At 38.9% G+C, this 14,826-nt stretch overlaps 1 protein-coding gene and 1 non-coding gene across 24 annotated transcripts in view; one reads left to right on the top strand and one right to left on the bottom strand.

The window, feature by feature from the left end:
* Positions 1-14,826, top strand: part of TRPM3 (transient receptor potential cation channel subfamily M member 3) — an 862,465-nt gene that overhangs the window by 376,943 nt on the left and 470,696 nt on the right. The gene's annotated exons all lie outside the window — the stretch shown is intronic.
* LOC112922162 (small nucleolar RNA SNORD66) lies at positions 14,318-14,378 on the bottom strand. Its single transcript, XR_003235399.1, has one exon. It is a non-coding gene; the product is annotated as a small nucleolar RNA SNORD66 (small nucleolar RNA).

The following is a 14,826-nucleotide window of genomic DNA, read 5'->3' as shown; positions in this document are numbered from 1 at the left end:
GGGGGGGGGAGCACAAATGCTAAGGGAGCTGGCTCTGTTGCCCAGGCTGGAGAGAGGATCTCAGCGGTCCATCACCCCCCATGGTGTCAGGGAGGAGAGATGGTCTGAGCCACATTTGAGAATGAGATTATGGTGGCAGAGAATGGGCTGCCTGAGTGCCCCCCACCTCAGCCCCCCCCCCCCATAAACATCCCTAAAATAGAATTAATTAACTTCTTTGGGAGGGTGGGAACAGTAGTGGGAGTGAAATCTCTTACTCCTGGGTGTTTGGCTCCTTGGGTTTTTTTTTTTCTCCCCTCCCTGGGGAAGCCCTTCGACCCACTTTCCCTTTAAATGGAACCTGAGAGAACAAAGGATTCTCCTCACTATTTTAAAAGCCCTGTGTCCTTAGGTGGTCGCTCAGGTAAAGACAAAGAATGAGTCTCATCAGATTGTGACTTCTTTGGTGTCCTTGTTTTTAGAAAGGCATGATAATTTTAGTCTCCTAAGTGAAGCCAGTAGTGGGAAAGTGTTGTTAAATATATATTGAACGTCTGCCTCTGAGCTCCCGCTCTGAGTTACACAAAAGAATGGTGCTACACCTGAGCTTAGAATCCTCACCTTGTGTTTGCAGCAACTCCTCTTTCTAGAAGCAAATACGTAAAAGCTATTGAAAAAGTCCCCACAACTCCATAATAATTCACCTTCATCACCTGCCTTACAAGTAGGAAAATGCAAATAAAATTTAAAAGGTGCAGAAAACAAGTATTTTTCCTCTAGAAAAGAGAATGTGCCAACACCTTTTTGGGAAAAGTACGCATTTCTGGGTGTCCCACATCCATGTGAAGTTAAAAAGGCAAGGCAAAGTTCTTTATTCTCTTTTCCATACTAACATGATACTGTGATTTCATGACCACCAGATGTTGAGCCTAACTGACCACAATGGAGAATTAAAGAATTAGTCCTGAATAAATTATACTTGCAACATTATTTTCTTCTTTCTTTCTTTTTCTTTTTCTCTTTCTTTCTTTCTTTCTTTCTTTCTTTCTTTCTTTCTTTCTTCTTTCTTTCTTCTTTCTAGGTTGTGTTTTGGTTGGGTCAATTTTGATGTGGACAGTTAGTTCTGTATAGCTAAGTGGCTCCTCACAACAGAGCATTACCCACTGAGTTTTCCTTATCCTGTTCAACAAAAACCCATGTTAACTGTCACAAAGGCTGCCCCCCATGTCCTGTTCAAAGCCCCATCGTATTGTTGTCATGGCGATGGTTTGCTTCCCTAAGAGAGTATTGAGGAAAAGCCAATTTGGGAATAAGGAGTGGGAGAGAAGCGTCCTTGGATATAAGTGCTTTTGCTGTGTTGGACCAACTGTGTGTGATAGGGCAGGAGAAACAAATGAATATAGATTTTCCTCAAGAATCACTATTGAATCAAGGGTCTGGGGCAAAGAATGTCTTGACAAATCCAACTAGGACTGAGAAAATTGACTCCAGCAATCCCATGTGCAATGAGAAACATTTTTCATTTAAAGTCATTCATTGGCCCTACCCCCAAAATAATGCTTTTTGACTTACATAATGGCCTTCTTAACAGGTATGTGCATAGCACTCTCAATATATGATTCATTAATACTCTGGTTTTTTTTAAATGGAAAACATTAATTCATCATTTCCTAATCACAAAACCAGCAGAGAAGTATCTATCTGAAGTAGATTACTTATTTTGAGAAAAGCTATCGTCTTTTTTAATGGGAACCACTGTTCATGCTATATATCGGCAGGCATTGTCAATACTCCACCAATACTGTGATAAGTATACAGTTTACTCCTACTATGCTTTTTTAACATGGACTTTTTAACAATTTATCTAATAAAGTATACTGGTGAGTATCCATCCAACTCTTTCAATATGTGGAAGACAGGACGTGTATTACTAGAGAAGTTCCTTTCCAAATGACATCTGTGTTTCTGAAAAATCGTAACTATCCTAGGAAACTTCAGATAGTGAACATATTTCAAACTCCTCTGGAAAAAAAAAAGTGATACCAGATTCTTTCAGCAATAGCAAAAGAAATGAAAGCTACTTTTATATGTCTGTTGTATATCATCAATGTTCTGGATATGAATGTCGTATAAATTTTTCCCCCTTGGGATTGCTGCTGTCTTATCTGCTTTGCTAGTCCCTATGTATTCTTGCCCGGCTTTGATATTTCAAGTAAATTGGAAGTTCCTGAGTAATCATTTGCATCTTTTGGTCAGTGCTCTTCCTGGTTTAGTTTATAAATTAAATATTCAATAACTGTGATTCTTACTGCTCTTTACTGTTTCCCCCTCTCCCTTCCCTGTCTCTTATTCTACTCCCCCACACTACGACCACCATGGTGATTTAGTGGATGGGTTCCCTGGGCATCTAGGAGTCTATTGAAATCATAAGCTAACAAACCCCAATTATCCTATTCAACAGGTAATTTTTGGTCCCCATCCAAGCATTTTCTGATGTAATATGTTTTTTCCAGGGCTCTGACTTGTCAGTAATGCAGTAGAGGGCGTGATCATATGGTCAGATTTAGCTAAACTCTGATCACTCATCATTTTTGACAGACTGGGCTCAAGCCAGTTGCCTCCCTATCCTTTCCTTGAAAATATGTATTTCTTTGGTAACTTATTTCAGCACCGTGCTAATATTTAGAAATGGCTTTGTAATCCTATTTTCTCTATTTCCTATTTCCTAATAGAAACAGGATACAAAGGAATTAGAAGGGGAAGGCTGGCCTCTGAAGCAGGAATTAAATAAACTCAATGAATGAATGTTGGAATATACTTATTATTCCTTTTGAAAACATCTCATTTTTTTTGCTTTGTCCATCTCAGAGAAATTTTTGAACATGCCGACCAACTCACATTTGAATTTGAGATTGCAATTGGAAATAACATTTGAAAATGAATTTTTGGACACGCACATGATGATGATAGCCAAAAGACAGAGGCTGTTTTCAAACGGATACATTTCAAATGGGACCTTGTCCAGACTATTCCTCTTCAGTTGTCCTTTGCTTCATTCTTATGTGTTTCAAGACTTCATCTTGCTAATCATGAGAAGTCAAGTTTATTTCAGTGACAGAATGTTCTTAGCATATTTCATATTCATTATTAGGCCTGTCTCTGCCATTGTTTTATTTGGTAACTTATGTTGATTTTGAAGATTAATTTCAGGACAGATAGCTTTGTTTGCATTGAAGTTTGAGTGGACTTAGTAAAGGGAAGGCTTCTGAAAAATGGGTTGCACTAGAGGAAAGAAAAGCTCTGTACTTCAAGCAGATTTTGGATCCAATATTCAAGCAGATTTTTAAGCCAGTGTGTCCATGAAGACCAAATGGTCAATATCATTTTAGGATTTTCAAAGTTTCATACTGAGAAGGAGTCTGATTTTCTACTTTGAACAATGTCAAAGTAGATTAAAGAAATTTTATTAAAAAATAAAGAAATTTTATATATAAATGATATAGGAGAGTTAGACCTAAACACTGGATCCTAATCTATTGTGTTCCTAACCACCTGTGTGACCTTGGGTAAGTTACTTAAGCTCTCTGTAACTTGGCATCGTCCTCTTTAAAATGAAGAGTTTAGGTCTTGACTTGGATCCAGTGCTAGGACTTCATGGGGTAAAGGCAACCATGCTCTGTGGGTATGAATGAACATAGTCTCTTGAGGTTAAAAATAGTTTAACTGGATTGGATATTCAAATAGAAGAAGACTAGGACATTCAGCAGCATTTAAAATCATAGGAGGCCTTAGCTGCTAAGCTGTTTGATAATTATCCTGAAAACTATGGAGTACCATCAAAGGGATTTTAGCAGGGAGGTGACTGCCAAATTCAGGTATTAAATAGATTGCTCAGATTGTACTGGCTAGAATGAGTGGAAGATGCTAGGATTGGAAGCTGAGAGATGAAATTGGAGGCCCAGAGAATTAATGAGGATGTGGGCTGAGGCAATAGGGACGGAGGTAGAATGATCAGGGTTTTGTTAACTTGATTAATTGTGGCAAAAGGAAGAATTTAGGATAACTTCTGAGTTTTGATCTTTGTGGCTAGTTCAAAGGAGGGCCTCATGTGTGAGAGTAAAAGTCTTGAGAAGGAAGGACAGAACTTCTCATTATGTGGTTCCTCTTTGAGGTAGAAAGGGTATGTCAGTTATTCTAGTGAGATTGAGAAAAATATATATAATTCCATGTTATTGATGAGTATGAGCTCCATTACATACTTGATAATAAAACTCTTTGAAGTAAATAATAGTCAGAAATAACTCTTCTAGTTTTTTAAGATTGTATGTATAATAAACTCCCAGTTTTTTGGAATCCATTCAAAAAGCGCACTTTTTTTTTTTCTCTCCTCACTTTCATATCACTATCCAAAGAATTAATGAAAGTGAACTGGGTAACAAAAGGGAAATAATTGAGAGTGGTGATCAAGGTAGGCTAAAGATGAGCATAAATTCTGCTCAATTACTAACGTTTTCTACTTCTATAATTCCTTGTAATGGTAACCAATGTCCATCATACTGCCTCAGAAGCTTAACAAGATCCTCATGACAGGGATACCTGGGTGGCTCAGCAGTTGAGCGTCTGCCTTTGGGCTCAGGGCGTGATCCCGGGTCCGGGGATGGAGTCCCACATCGGGCTCCTGAGAGGAGCCTGCTTCTCTCTCTGCCCTCCCACCCCTCTCTGTAATAAATAAATAAATCTTTTTTTTTTTTAAACAAAAAGATCCTCGTGACAAAATGAATTGAGTCTGTCTTCTACAGTTGATGCCAGGCATTCCAAAAGCTGACTTCCTTTTGATGGTCTCGAACTTGTAGGAAACAATGAGGTTGGGGTTCATTTCAATGTATGTTTCAAATTTAAGACTTCAAGGTCTCCTTTTCACATCTGAAATCCTGAATCTTGACATGGCATGTAGAGGAATATCAATAAGCCAAAGTTTTTGCTCAGTCACGACAAGGCACTCCTAAGCCACCTAGCTACCTGCTAGTGAGTAGCAGTAAAGTTTCCACCACAGGAGAGGAAACACAACACCTGTTCTCTCTAAGACATGTTGGTCTGAGAGACATGGGTCTCTCCCATGGCGAGAGAGGTCAGGGAATGTCTTAGGGGCCAATTCCATTAAGTAAGTGCCTTAAAGATGAGACACTTGAAGAATAAACTGCTTTTAGGCCAACACAGTGTATTGTCAGGAAAGATTTTAAGGGCTACTAAGAAAGAAACTTCTGTCTTTTCATCTCAGCAAAGCCAGCCTCAGATTCCCTTTAAGAAAATGAGAGAAAGAAAAGAAAAAAGAGGAGAGAATGTGCTCATACTAAAGCCCGGGAGAGAGAAATTCTGTCTGGTGTGTTTCAGATGGTGGCTTGATTCAGGCTGCTGAGCAGTCACCATGTGACTTGCCTTTTTGTAAAATGTTCCTGGGGCAGCCTGAAGGAAATTCCTGAGGCAACAAGGAACCCTCCTGTCTCTCTGGAGAGTTCTGTCTTCTGGTGCCCTCTATTATGGAGAGAAGACTGAAAGTGTGTGGTCGCTGGGGAAGGAGGAAGGATGTGGCTGGGAGTCTGAGTCCAGGGCCACCTGGCTCTGGGATGACTTGTGGAGTCCCAGTAATATGGGGCAAGGCCTTTCTCAAGGGAAAGGGCTTTGCCTGCCTTGTAGATAGGACTTCCTGCAGTGAAAGAGAACCCTGCCTTTCCAGCCGATTTCTGTCCTCCCTGCCCTCATCTTGTTGCTGTAAACTCAACTGGCTCCAAGATCATCTACGGACAACTAGATTGTATTGTTTCTCCCTTTCTGTGACTTCTATGAAAAGGAGTTTTAAAATCTCTGGCTGGCAAAAGTATGCAGCAAATATTTATTGAAGAATAAACAGATAAACTGCAAATACATGAAGTCCTGAAAATGCATAGGAATCACTTGAGGAGCTAGTGAGCAAAGCAAATATCCAAGCCCATCCCCAGGGGTAGGTGGTGGGCCTGGGAATTTGCATTTTAACAAGCTCTTCAGTGAGTCCAATGTGAACAGCTCTTAGAAGGACCACACATGGAGAAAAACTGACATAGATTCAGCTGAGCTAGAGGGGAAACTTGATTAAATGCCCTTTCTTCTGCTGGCATCTGGGCAGAACAGATTTTGTGACAGTAAACAGTGAGAGCAAAAGGTTTTTTTAAGTTAAACAGTTCACACGTTTTCAAAATTTAATCGTGAGTGATCATTTACAGATAAATAAGTGAATTGTATTCGGCTGCCCTGTTTTGATTTGTAGATGACAAAACAATCTGGAGACATGGTTGTCCCTCTTTCTGTGTTTTATTTATGTATTTATTACTTTCATGGATTGTTCTGGGTCCTGCAACCATTTCAGATGTTTCTATTCTATTGGATTCACGTGGAGATTTGTGAACCAGAGCTCCCAAAGATGGTGTGCATGGTAAAAATTCTGCAGTGTCTTTTTTTTTTTTTAATTTTTATTTATTTATGATAGTCACAGAGAGAGAGAGAGGGGCAGAGACACAGGCAGAGGGAGAAGCAGGCTCCATGCACCAGGAGCCCGACGTGGGATTCGATCCCGGGTCTCCAGGATCACGCCCTGGGCCAAAGGCAGGCGCTAAACCGCTGTGCCACCCAGGGATCCCTCTGCAGTGTCTTATACATGCCTCCTTTATCCTTCACCTGTGTCCTTGGAACTGCAGTGGTCACTCATGTGCATGTTCCTTTCGTGCCAATGAGACGTGGTAGTACCAAGTGAGGGGTGGCCTGTTTACTTGGGGGGCCAAGGCCAAAGCAGTCATAGCCAATGCCTGCAGTGGTAGAGTTCTTCCCCCATAACCCTGTCTGCCCTACCCTACAGCCTTCAAGAACCTAGGAAAGAAGAGATTCTAGACCGGATAGGGGAGGGGAGGAAGAGAACATTCGGACCTTTCACTTGGAATAACACTTTGGAAATTATAATTAATTTTATGCTTGAATTTTTTAAAAATGATACCTAATATTAATAAATAAGGGGAGCTGAGCTGAACAAAATTGTCTTGGCTCTTGAGCATATGAGAAAAATACAGTAGTGCAACTGCTGTGGTGGGGTGGGGGCAGGCATAACAAAATCTCTAGGAGAGTGATATTTTTGTGTTTATCACACATAATTTATTTTTCAGAAGCCTTTGGAAATTCTCCGACCTGTGGCTGCTCTCTACTTCCATTTTCAGAGGCACAGGCATAGGAATTGCTGTTTTTTTTTTTATAACATTGATAACTTTTACTTCTCCCCCGCCCCCCGCCCCCTAATTAAAGATTATTCAAGGGTGGATGGTTGGATAGATGAAGGAAGGACAGAAGGGTTGATTCTATTCATAAATCCATTAACAGCAACATTTTATATATTAAATTGCCTTGGAGGGAGATGTATTTACCAAATGAACCCTTGAAGTGTTTCTCAAAGTGTGGTCCAAGACTCCCTGTTATGGGATCAGTTTCTTGAGATTCTACCCAAACTTACTAAGATAAGCCCCTGGGAGGACCTTGAGAATCTGCCTTTTAACAAACAATACAGATGAACCTTATGCCTTGTAATATTTTGAGACGATGTCTTCTGAAGTGTGACACTTAAATAGACATTGGCTCCTTAATATTCTGCCTCTGGCATGACCACGCCTCAGTAATCTGATTTTTATTGTTAAAAATTGAGCACGCAGTATCTCTGTATGAGTTAATATAGGCCCAGGGATGCCTGGGTCGCTCAGCAGTTGAGCATCTGTGTTCAGCTCAGGGCAAAATCCCAGTCCAGGGATCGTGTCCCACGTCAGGCTCCCTGCGAGGAGCCTGCTTCTCCCTCTGCCTGTGTCTCCCCCCATCCCCTCTGTGTCTCTCATGAATAAATGAATAAAATCTTTAAAAAAATTAATATAAGCCCATAATGTTACCATATCTTAAAAGTCCCCATGCTCACAGACATTGGATGACTTTTATAATGGTTTCTTAAAGAATCACGCAAGGCACCAGCTTAGGTGCTAGAAGTGTATAGTCAATAAGTGGTATCCTGTATTAAAAGGAAACATGAGTAATGTTCCATTGTATACATTACTCAGCAATTAGAAACAACAAATACCCACCATTTGCTTTGATGTGGATGGAACTAGAGGGTATTATGCTGAGTGAAGTAAGTCAGTCGGAGAAGGACAAACATTATATGGTCTCATTCATTTGGGAAATATAAAAAATAGTGAAAGGGAATAAAGGGGAAAGGAGAGAAAATGAGTGGGAAATATCAGTGAGGGTTGACAGCACATGAGAGACTCCTAACTCTGGGAAACGAACAAGGGGTAGTGGAAGGGGAGGTAGGCAGGGAGATGGGGTGATTGGGTGGTGGGCACTGAGGAGGGCACTTGGTGGGATGAGCACTGGGTGTTATGCTATATGTTGGCAAATTGAACTCCAATAAAAAAAGAAAAAGAAAAAAGAAAAAAGAAAGAAAGGATAACTTGACCATCAAAATCAGGTCAGCAACCCATGGGCCCAATCTCACCCATTATTTATTTTTGTAAATAAAGTTTTATTGGAACACACACACACACACACAAATAAAAGAAAACATGAGGGAGCAGATTGCTCCTGGGTGACTCATCAGTTAAGCCTCTGACTCTTGATTGTGGCTCAGATCAGAATCTCAGGGTTGTGGGGTGGAGCCCCTCTTCAGGCTTCCTGCTCAGCAGGGAGTCTGCTTGAGGATTTTTTTTCTCTCTTTTTCCCCTCTCTGTCCTTCCCCCCCCTTGCTTTCTCTCTATAATAAATATTAAAAATACATGGCATATGAACCTCTTTCTTGTTTAAAGAAATGATGCACTTACATGGTTTGGAGGCAGAGAAACTCTGTAGCAAAGAAAGCGCTATGCCTAAAATTTGCCCTAATCTTTCTGCCATTTCTGAATTAACCAAGTTCCTTCACATCTGCTACTTCTTTATACTTTCTCCCAATTACTAACATCATCCATTCACCAAGTTGTCTGAACTGAAAAACCTGGGCTTATGCCTTTTTCTTGGTTGGCTCTCATCCCTTCCACAATCAGCCAATTAGTTCTGCCAGATTTCCTCATATGTCTCTGATTCTCTCCTTCTGTCTATTCATAGTTCCCAAGATCAGTCTCTTTTATTCTTGGGTCCAAAATACTACAGATGTCTCCTCCAAATTGATCCTTCCCACAGTTACGAGAATGGTCCACTTAAAATGCAAGCAAGAGTAGGATGCTGCCATATTTGACATTCTTTAGCAGTTCCCTTTCTCCTGTAGGATAAAATCTAACCTCCTTGGTATGACATATGATATCCTTAGTGATCTAATCTTTGCCTACTTCTCTACCTTTATATTTTGTTTTTCCTTCCTCAAATTTTGAAATTCCTTGCCACTGGGCTTTTTGCACAAGCCATTTCCACTGCCTGGAAAGTCTGAGTCACGCCTCCTACCTAACTCCTGCCCATATTTTAATAGTGAACACAGGTAAGCTTGATGAATTTAGGAAAAATTTCCCTGAATCCCGAAAGCTAGATTAGGTACTCCTTTTATGCTCCTTTTTTATAAAAATCAGTGGGTATTTCTATCTTTCCTTTTAGCATGTTGTAATATTAGTTCTTTTGCCTCATGGAAATCATGTTTTAGACAATTTGGTGTGTGCATTTGGCAAAGAGCTTAGAATATTTTGATTGCTAGATGAATTACAATTGAATAGGTAAATGTCCAAATAGACAACTATGGTCTTGGTGCAGTTCTCTAAAGTTATTATCCAAAAGAACCAAATGCTATTATAGGGTCTTGGCATTTTTGTCTAATTTAGGAGAACTTTGAGCTTGAGTTGATGTACTTAATATGTTCCCCAAATGGGATGATTAGTTAAGGAATTGAACCAATGATTAATAGTAAAAATGATGCAGAATAAAATTACATAATCAAGGAAGAAACTGTAAATAAGTAGCAGCAGAGGCCTGCTTTGAAAATATTTGCTGAAGAAAAAGAGAGAGATTGTAATTACCTCACCTATTGATTAAGTCAGAATAAGAACTTTCCTTAATTTAGTGATCTAAGAGATTGTAACATATTACCTTTAATAATATAGTGGCCTTGCTGGGCCATTCTTTATTTTTTAAGTGAGAGAGAGAGGAGAGAGAGAGAGAGAGAGACTGCGTGAGCATGTGAGGTGGGCCAGGGGGTGAGGAACAAAGGGAGAAAATCTGAAATAGGCTCCACTTGCAGCACAGATCCAGACTCGGGGCTCCATCCATCTCATGACCCTGAGATCATGACCTGAGCCGAAATCAAGATTTGGATACTTAACTGACTGAGACACCTAGATACTCCTTCCTTTTTTTAATTGTGTTTTTTTGCAAGTGTCTAGAAATAACTATTTAGATATAATCTTATTGAAGTATCTTGACATTTCCATTTAAAGGTAAATGTGACTTAAAATTTGTTTTTCTGTTAGCATTAAGTTATTTTACTGTATCAGCTATCATGGATAGAAGTCCAATAGAAGTCTTAGTTTATCATGTTCCTACTGGGGAAAAAAATAGATCAAAGTCAAAATAAATATCTTAGGAAAGATATTAGAATCATTAGAAAAATTATCCTAGTACTTGCTGGTTAAGATCAGTAAAAGAAAAGAAAAGACTGGAAAGAAGGTTAAAAAAAAAAATTTGGCATATCCATATTTATCCATCTCTTTACTAGAAGAAATAAATGAATAAAAATATTTAAAAGAATGAACTCTTCAACAGGATCCATAAAACATGTTTGTTCTGTAGGGCTAGTTTAAGAATGAATGATGGCTTGACATTTAAGCTCTGGAGATTTAATTTGCAATTATTGAAGACTTTGGGCTAGCCCAATGATTTCCCTTTAAAATGGGGTTTCCCAGCTTCTACACTACTGACATTTTGGCCTGGATAAATCTTCATTGTGAAGGCTGTCTGTCCTGTGTATTGTAGGATATTTAGAAATCTGTTTGGATTTATCCACTAGATTCCAGGAGCTTCTCCCTCTCATATTGCATTGTGACAACCAAACATGTCTCCATACACTGCCAAATATCCTTTGGGGAACAAAATCATCCCTAGTTGAAAACCAATGCTTTAAACATTACCTCTTGAAGATGAGTATTTTAAGGAGTGGGTGGGTAGTTGATTTCATTGGAAAGCCAAAGAGAAGTTCTGGTGATGTGAAACGGATGTTTTAACTTTAGGCACACTTTCTTTCTTAATTTACAAAAGACTGAAATTCAGCTAACATTTGGGAAATTAACTGGTCAAGTTCTTTCACTAAATATAGAAAGACTAAGGAACTATTTTCTCAATCTTATTGTCAATCATTTCTTCTTTTAAGAATATCCAATGTGTCCAATTTGTCTGAAAGTGTTTGAATGTTCCATTTATTATTGCTTTGTAACTTAAAAGTGGAGTGTATTTTCATTTGATTGATGTATCAAGTGAAATATTTAATTTTTATCATCATTTTGTTCTACAATAACTTCTACTTAGAACTATTTAAGAATAATAAGATAGAAAATCCATTTCAATGAACAAATGAAAGTATTTTACTTCAAGGTGAAATTTTTGTATGAAGTTAGTTCATATGAGCAATCAAAGATTTTAAGATAAATCCAATAATTATCACAAGGGAGCTGTATAATTTAAAGATGATAGCATAACATATAGAGATGTTCAACCACTGTGTTTATAGCACCTGAAACTAATGTAACATGATGTGTCAACTATACTCAAATAAAATTAGTGCCATAAAAATAAGTATAATTCAGCTAATTTTCAGCCATTAAATTCAGCATGATCAAAAATGGACATAAAAATGAGATTTGAGCCTTAAGTCTCCATTAAATAATATGCTAGCTGAGTTTCCTAGAATAAGTAGTTTTATCTTTCAATGCTTTAGTTTTCTTACCTATAAAATAACAAGATTGGGTTAGATCATGGTTGGCAAACTTTTTCTATTAAAGCCCACATTGTAAATGTAGGTTGTACAATCTCTGTCACAGCTATTCAGCTCTGCCATTGTATCTTAAGAAAGCAGCCATACACAACACATAAATAAATGTAGCTATGTTCCAATAAAATTTGCTAGGAACACCGTGCAATGGTCTGAACGTTCATATGGTGAAAATTTGTATGTTGAAATCCTAATTACCAAAAGTGATATTAGTAGGTGAGGACTTTGGAATGTACTTAAGTCTTGAAGGTGGAACCTCATCAATGGGATTAGTGATATGTAAAAGAGGCTTGCTAGCCCCCTTCCATCATGTGAGGACACAAAAAGTCTATGACCCAAAAGAGGGGCCTCCCCCGACCTTGCTGGCACTCTGATCTTGAACTTTTGCCTATAGAACTGGGAGCAATACATTTCTGCTTTTTTTTTTTTTAAGATTTTTTTATTCATGAGAAACACACACACACACACACACACACACACACACACAGGCAGAGGGAGAAGCAGGCTCCATGCAGGGAGCCCAAGGTGGGACTCGATCCTGGGTCTCCAGGATCACACCCTGGGCCGAAGGCAGCGCTAAACCGCAGAGCCATCCAGGCTGCCCCATTTCTGCTTTTTATAGACTACCCAGTCTGTGGTATTCTGTTACAGCAGCTTGAGCAGACCAAGACTAACTGATTTTGAATGTCATACAGTTGTCACATGTCGTGAAATATTATCGTCATTGGTTTCGACCATTTTTAAATGTAAAACTATTCCTGGCTCAGCAGCTGTATACAGAGGGCAGGGAGTCCTTGCCCTGTGTGTGGGCTGCATTTTGCCAACTTAACAAGGTGATTGTTAAGGTCTCTTACAGCTCTAACATACTGGGATTAAGTGGAGATGAGAGAAAGTCATTGTATGTCCTTATTTATTTTAAAACTACCTTAATATCTGAAAGAGCTGAGGGTAAATCATTCATTAATTATAATAATGTAATCTCATGCTTATTGGGCAGTGTTGTATGGTGGGCTTGCTGTCTCATGATGTAGTTAGTATTTAACAAATGTTTGTGGGGGGTACTTGGTTTCTTTTGCTCTGAGAAGAAGGAATGCTCCAGTCCTACAAAAGATGTCATTTTTCACAAACACTGTTGAAATGGACAGAGACAGAAAGTGAAATAGTTTTAAAATGTAACATTTGTAAAGTTCTTTTCCATTTGCAGAATACTTTGCTTTACATCAAATGAACTGAACTTCATAGCAACCCTGCAAAGCAAGTATATAGTAAGCAATTATTCTCCTTTTTAGCTGAAAAAGAAATATATATACATATATAGCCTAGGTAGGTTAAGCCACATCTTAGTGGGCTTTTCTGATTCCAAATTCACAATTTCCTCCTTTGCACTCCTCTGCATCTTATATCTGCCCTCCATTACTCTCGTCATCTGAAGCCTAACTAGACCATAGAGTTTTTCTTAGGTTCTGGTTATACAAACAAATACATCATTTAAGTACTTGACAACAAAAAGAATTACATGGCATAGCCTCAGAATGATCATTGACAAGATACAAAACTTCTCTGATGTTAGTTTTCTTAGTTGTAAGTTAAATAAAAATACTTCTTTCTCTTTGTTTGGAAATAAATGTGTTAGGTTTGGGCATACACTATAGTTGGTGTTCAGTAAATATGAGTCCCTTCTTTTCAATCTAATAACACAGAAATGGTGCAGTGCAGATGAACAGAATTCAAGATGTCTTTTATAATAATTTGGGCTTAGGGAATGCATATTATATATGTGCAACTAATTATACTTTGTAGTTATTGCACATTGTATTAGTAAGGGTTCCCTAGAGAAACAGAGCCAACAGGGTGTGTATATGTGTGCATAAGTATGTATGTCTATATCTATACATGAGGCAGAGGGAGGTTGAGTGATCTGATTTTAAGGGACTGGCTCACCTGACTCTTGAGTCTCAGCAAGTCCAAAATCTCATGGTGGAGACTGCCAAATTGGAGACTCCAGAGGGACTTGCATTTTGAGTCCAAAGGCTGTCTGCTGTAGATCCAGGAATAACCAGTGCTGTAGACTAAGTCCAGAGTCTGTCTTCAGCAGAATTCCTTCTTCCTTGAGGGAAGTCCAGCCTTTGTTATATTCAGGCCTTCAGCTGGTTAGATGAAGACCACTTCCATTGTGCAGGTCTCTCTCTCTGTGACTATCATAAATAATAATAAAAAAATATGCCTTTCTCAGAGATCACTGATTGAAGTTAAATATCATCCAAAACTCGTTTACAAAAATTGGGTTATTTTATTTACAAAAATATCCAGAATGATGTTCAACCATGTTTTCTAGGCACTGTGGCCCAGACAGGTTGACACAAAACATAAGTCATTATTATGGTTACATTAAAATTGCTGTTTTAGATGTGGTTTGCTTGCAAGTAACAGAAATACATTCACATTAACTTTCTTTTTTAAGATTTTATTTATGTATTCATGAGACACACACACACACACACACAGAGAGAGAGAGAGAGAGAGAGAGAGAGGCAGAGACACAGGCAGAGGGAGAAGCAGGCTCCATGCAGGGAGCCCGACATGGAACTCGATCCCGGGACTCAAGGATCATGCCCTGGGCCAAAGGCAGGCACTAAACCACTGAGCCACCTAGGGGTCCCCCCCCCCCCCCACTCACATTAACTTAAATAAATTCTTTTCTCTACGGTTAGGCTCTAGGATATTTAGCAACTGGAACAGAAATAAATCGAGATAACACAGGGACCCATGTTTGTGTTATGGGGTCCTAGTGTCTCATTTCAGCTTCTCTTGTCCACCTACCCTATACTTGT

The sequence above is a fragment of the Vulpes vulpes genome, chromosome 1 (genome assembly GCF_048418805.1).
Source record: "Vulpes vulpes isolate BD-2025 chromosome 1, VulVul3, whole genome shotgun sequence".
In the NCBI taxonomy this organism is placed as follows: domain Eukaryota; kingdom Metazoa; phylum Chordata; class Mammalia; order Carnivora; family Canidae; genus Vulpes; species Vulpes vulpes.
Note: the sequence above shows the minus strand (reverse complement) of the source record. Positions and strands in the feature narration are given on the sequence as shown.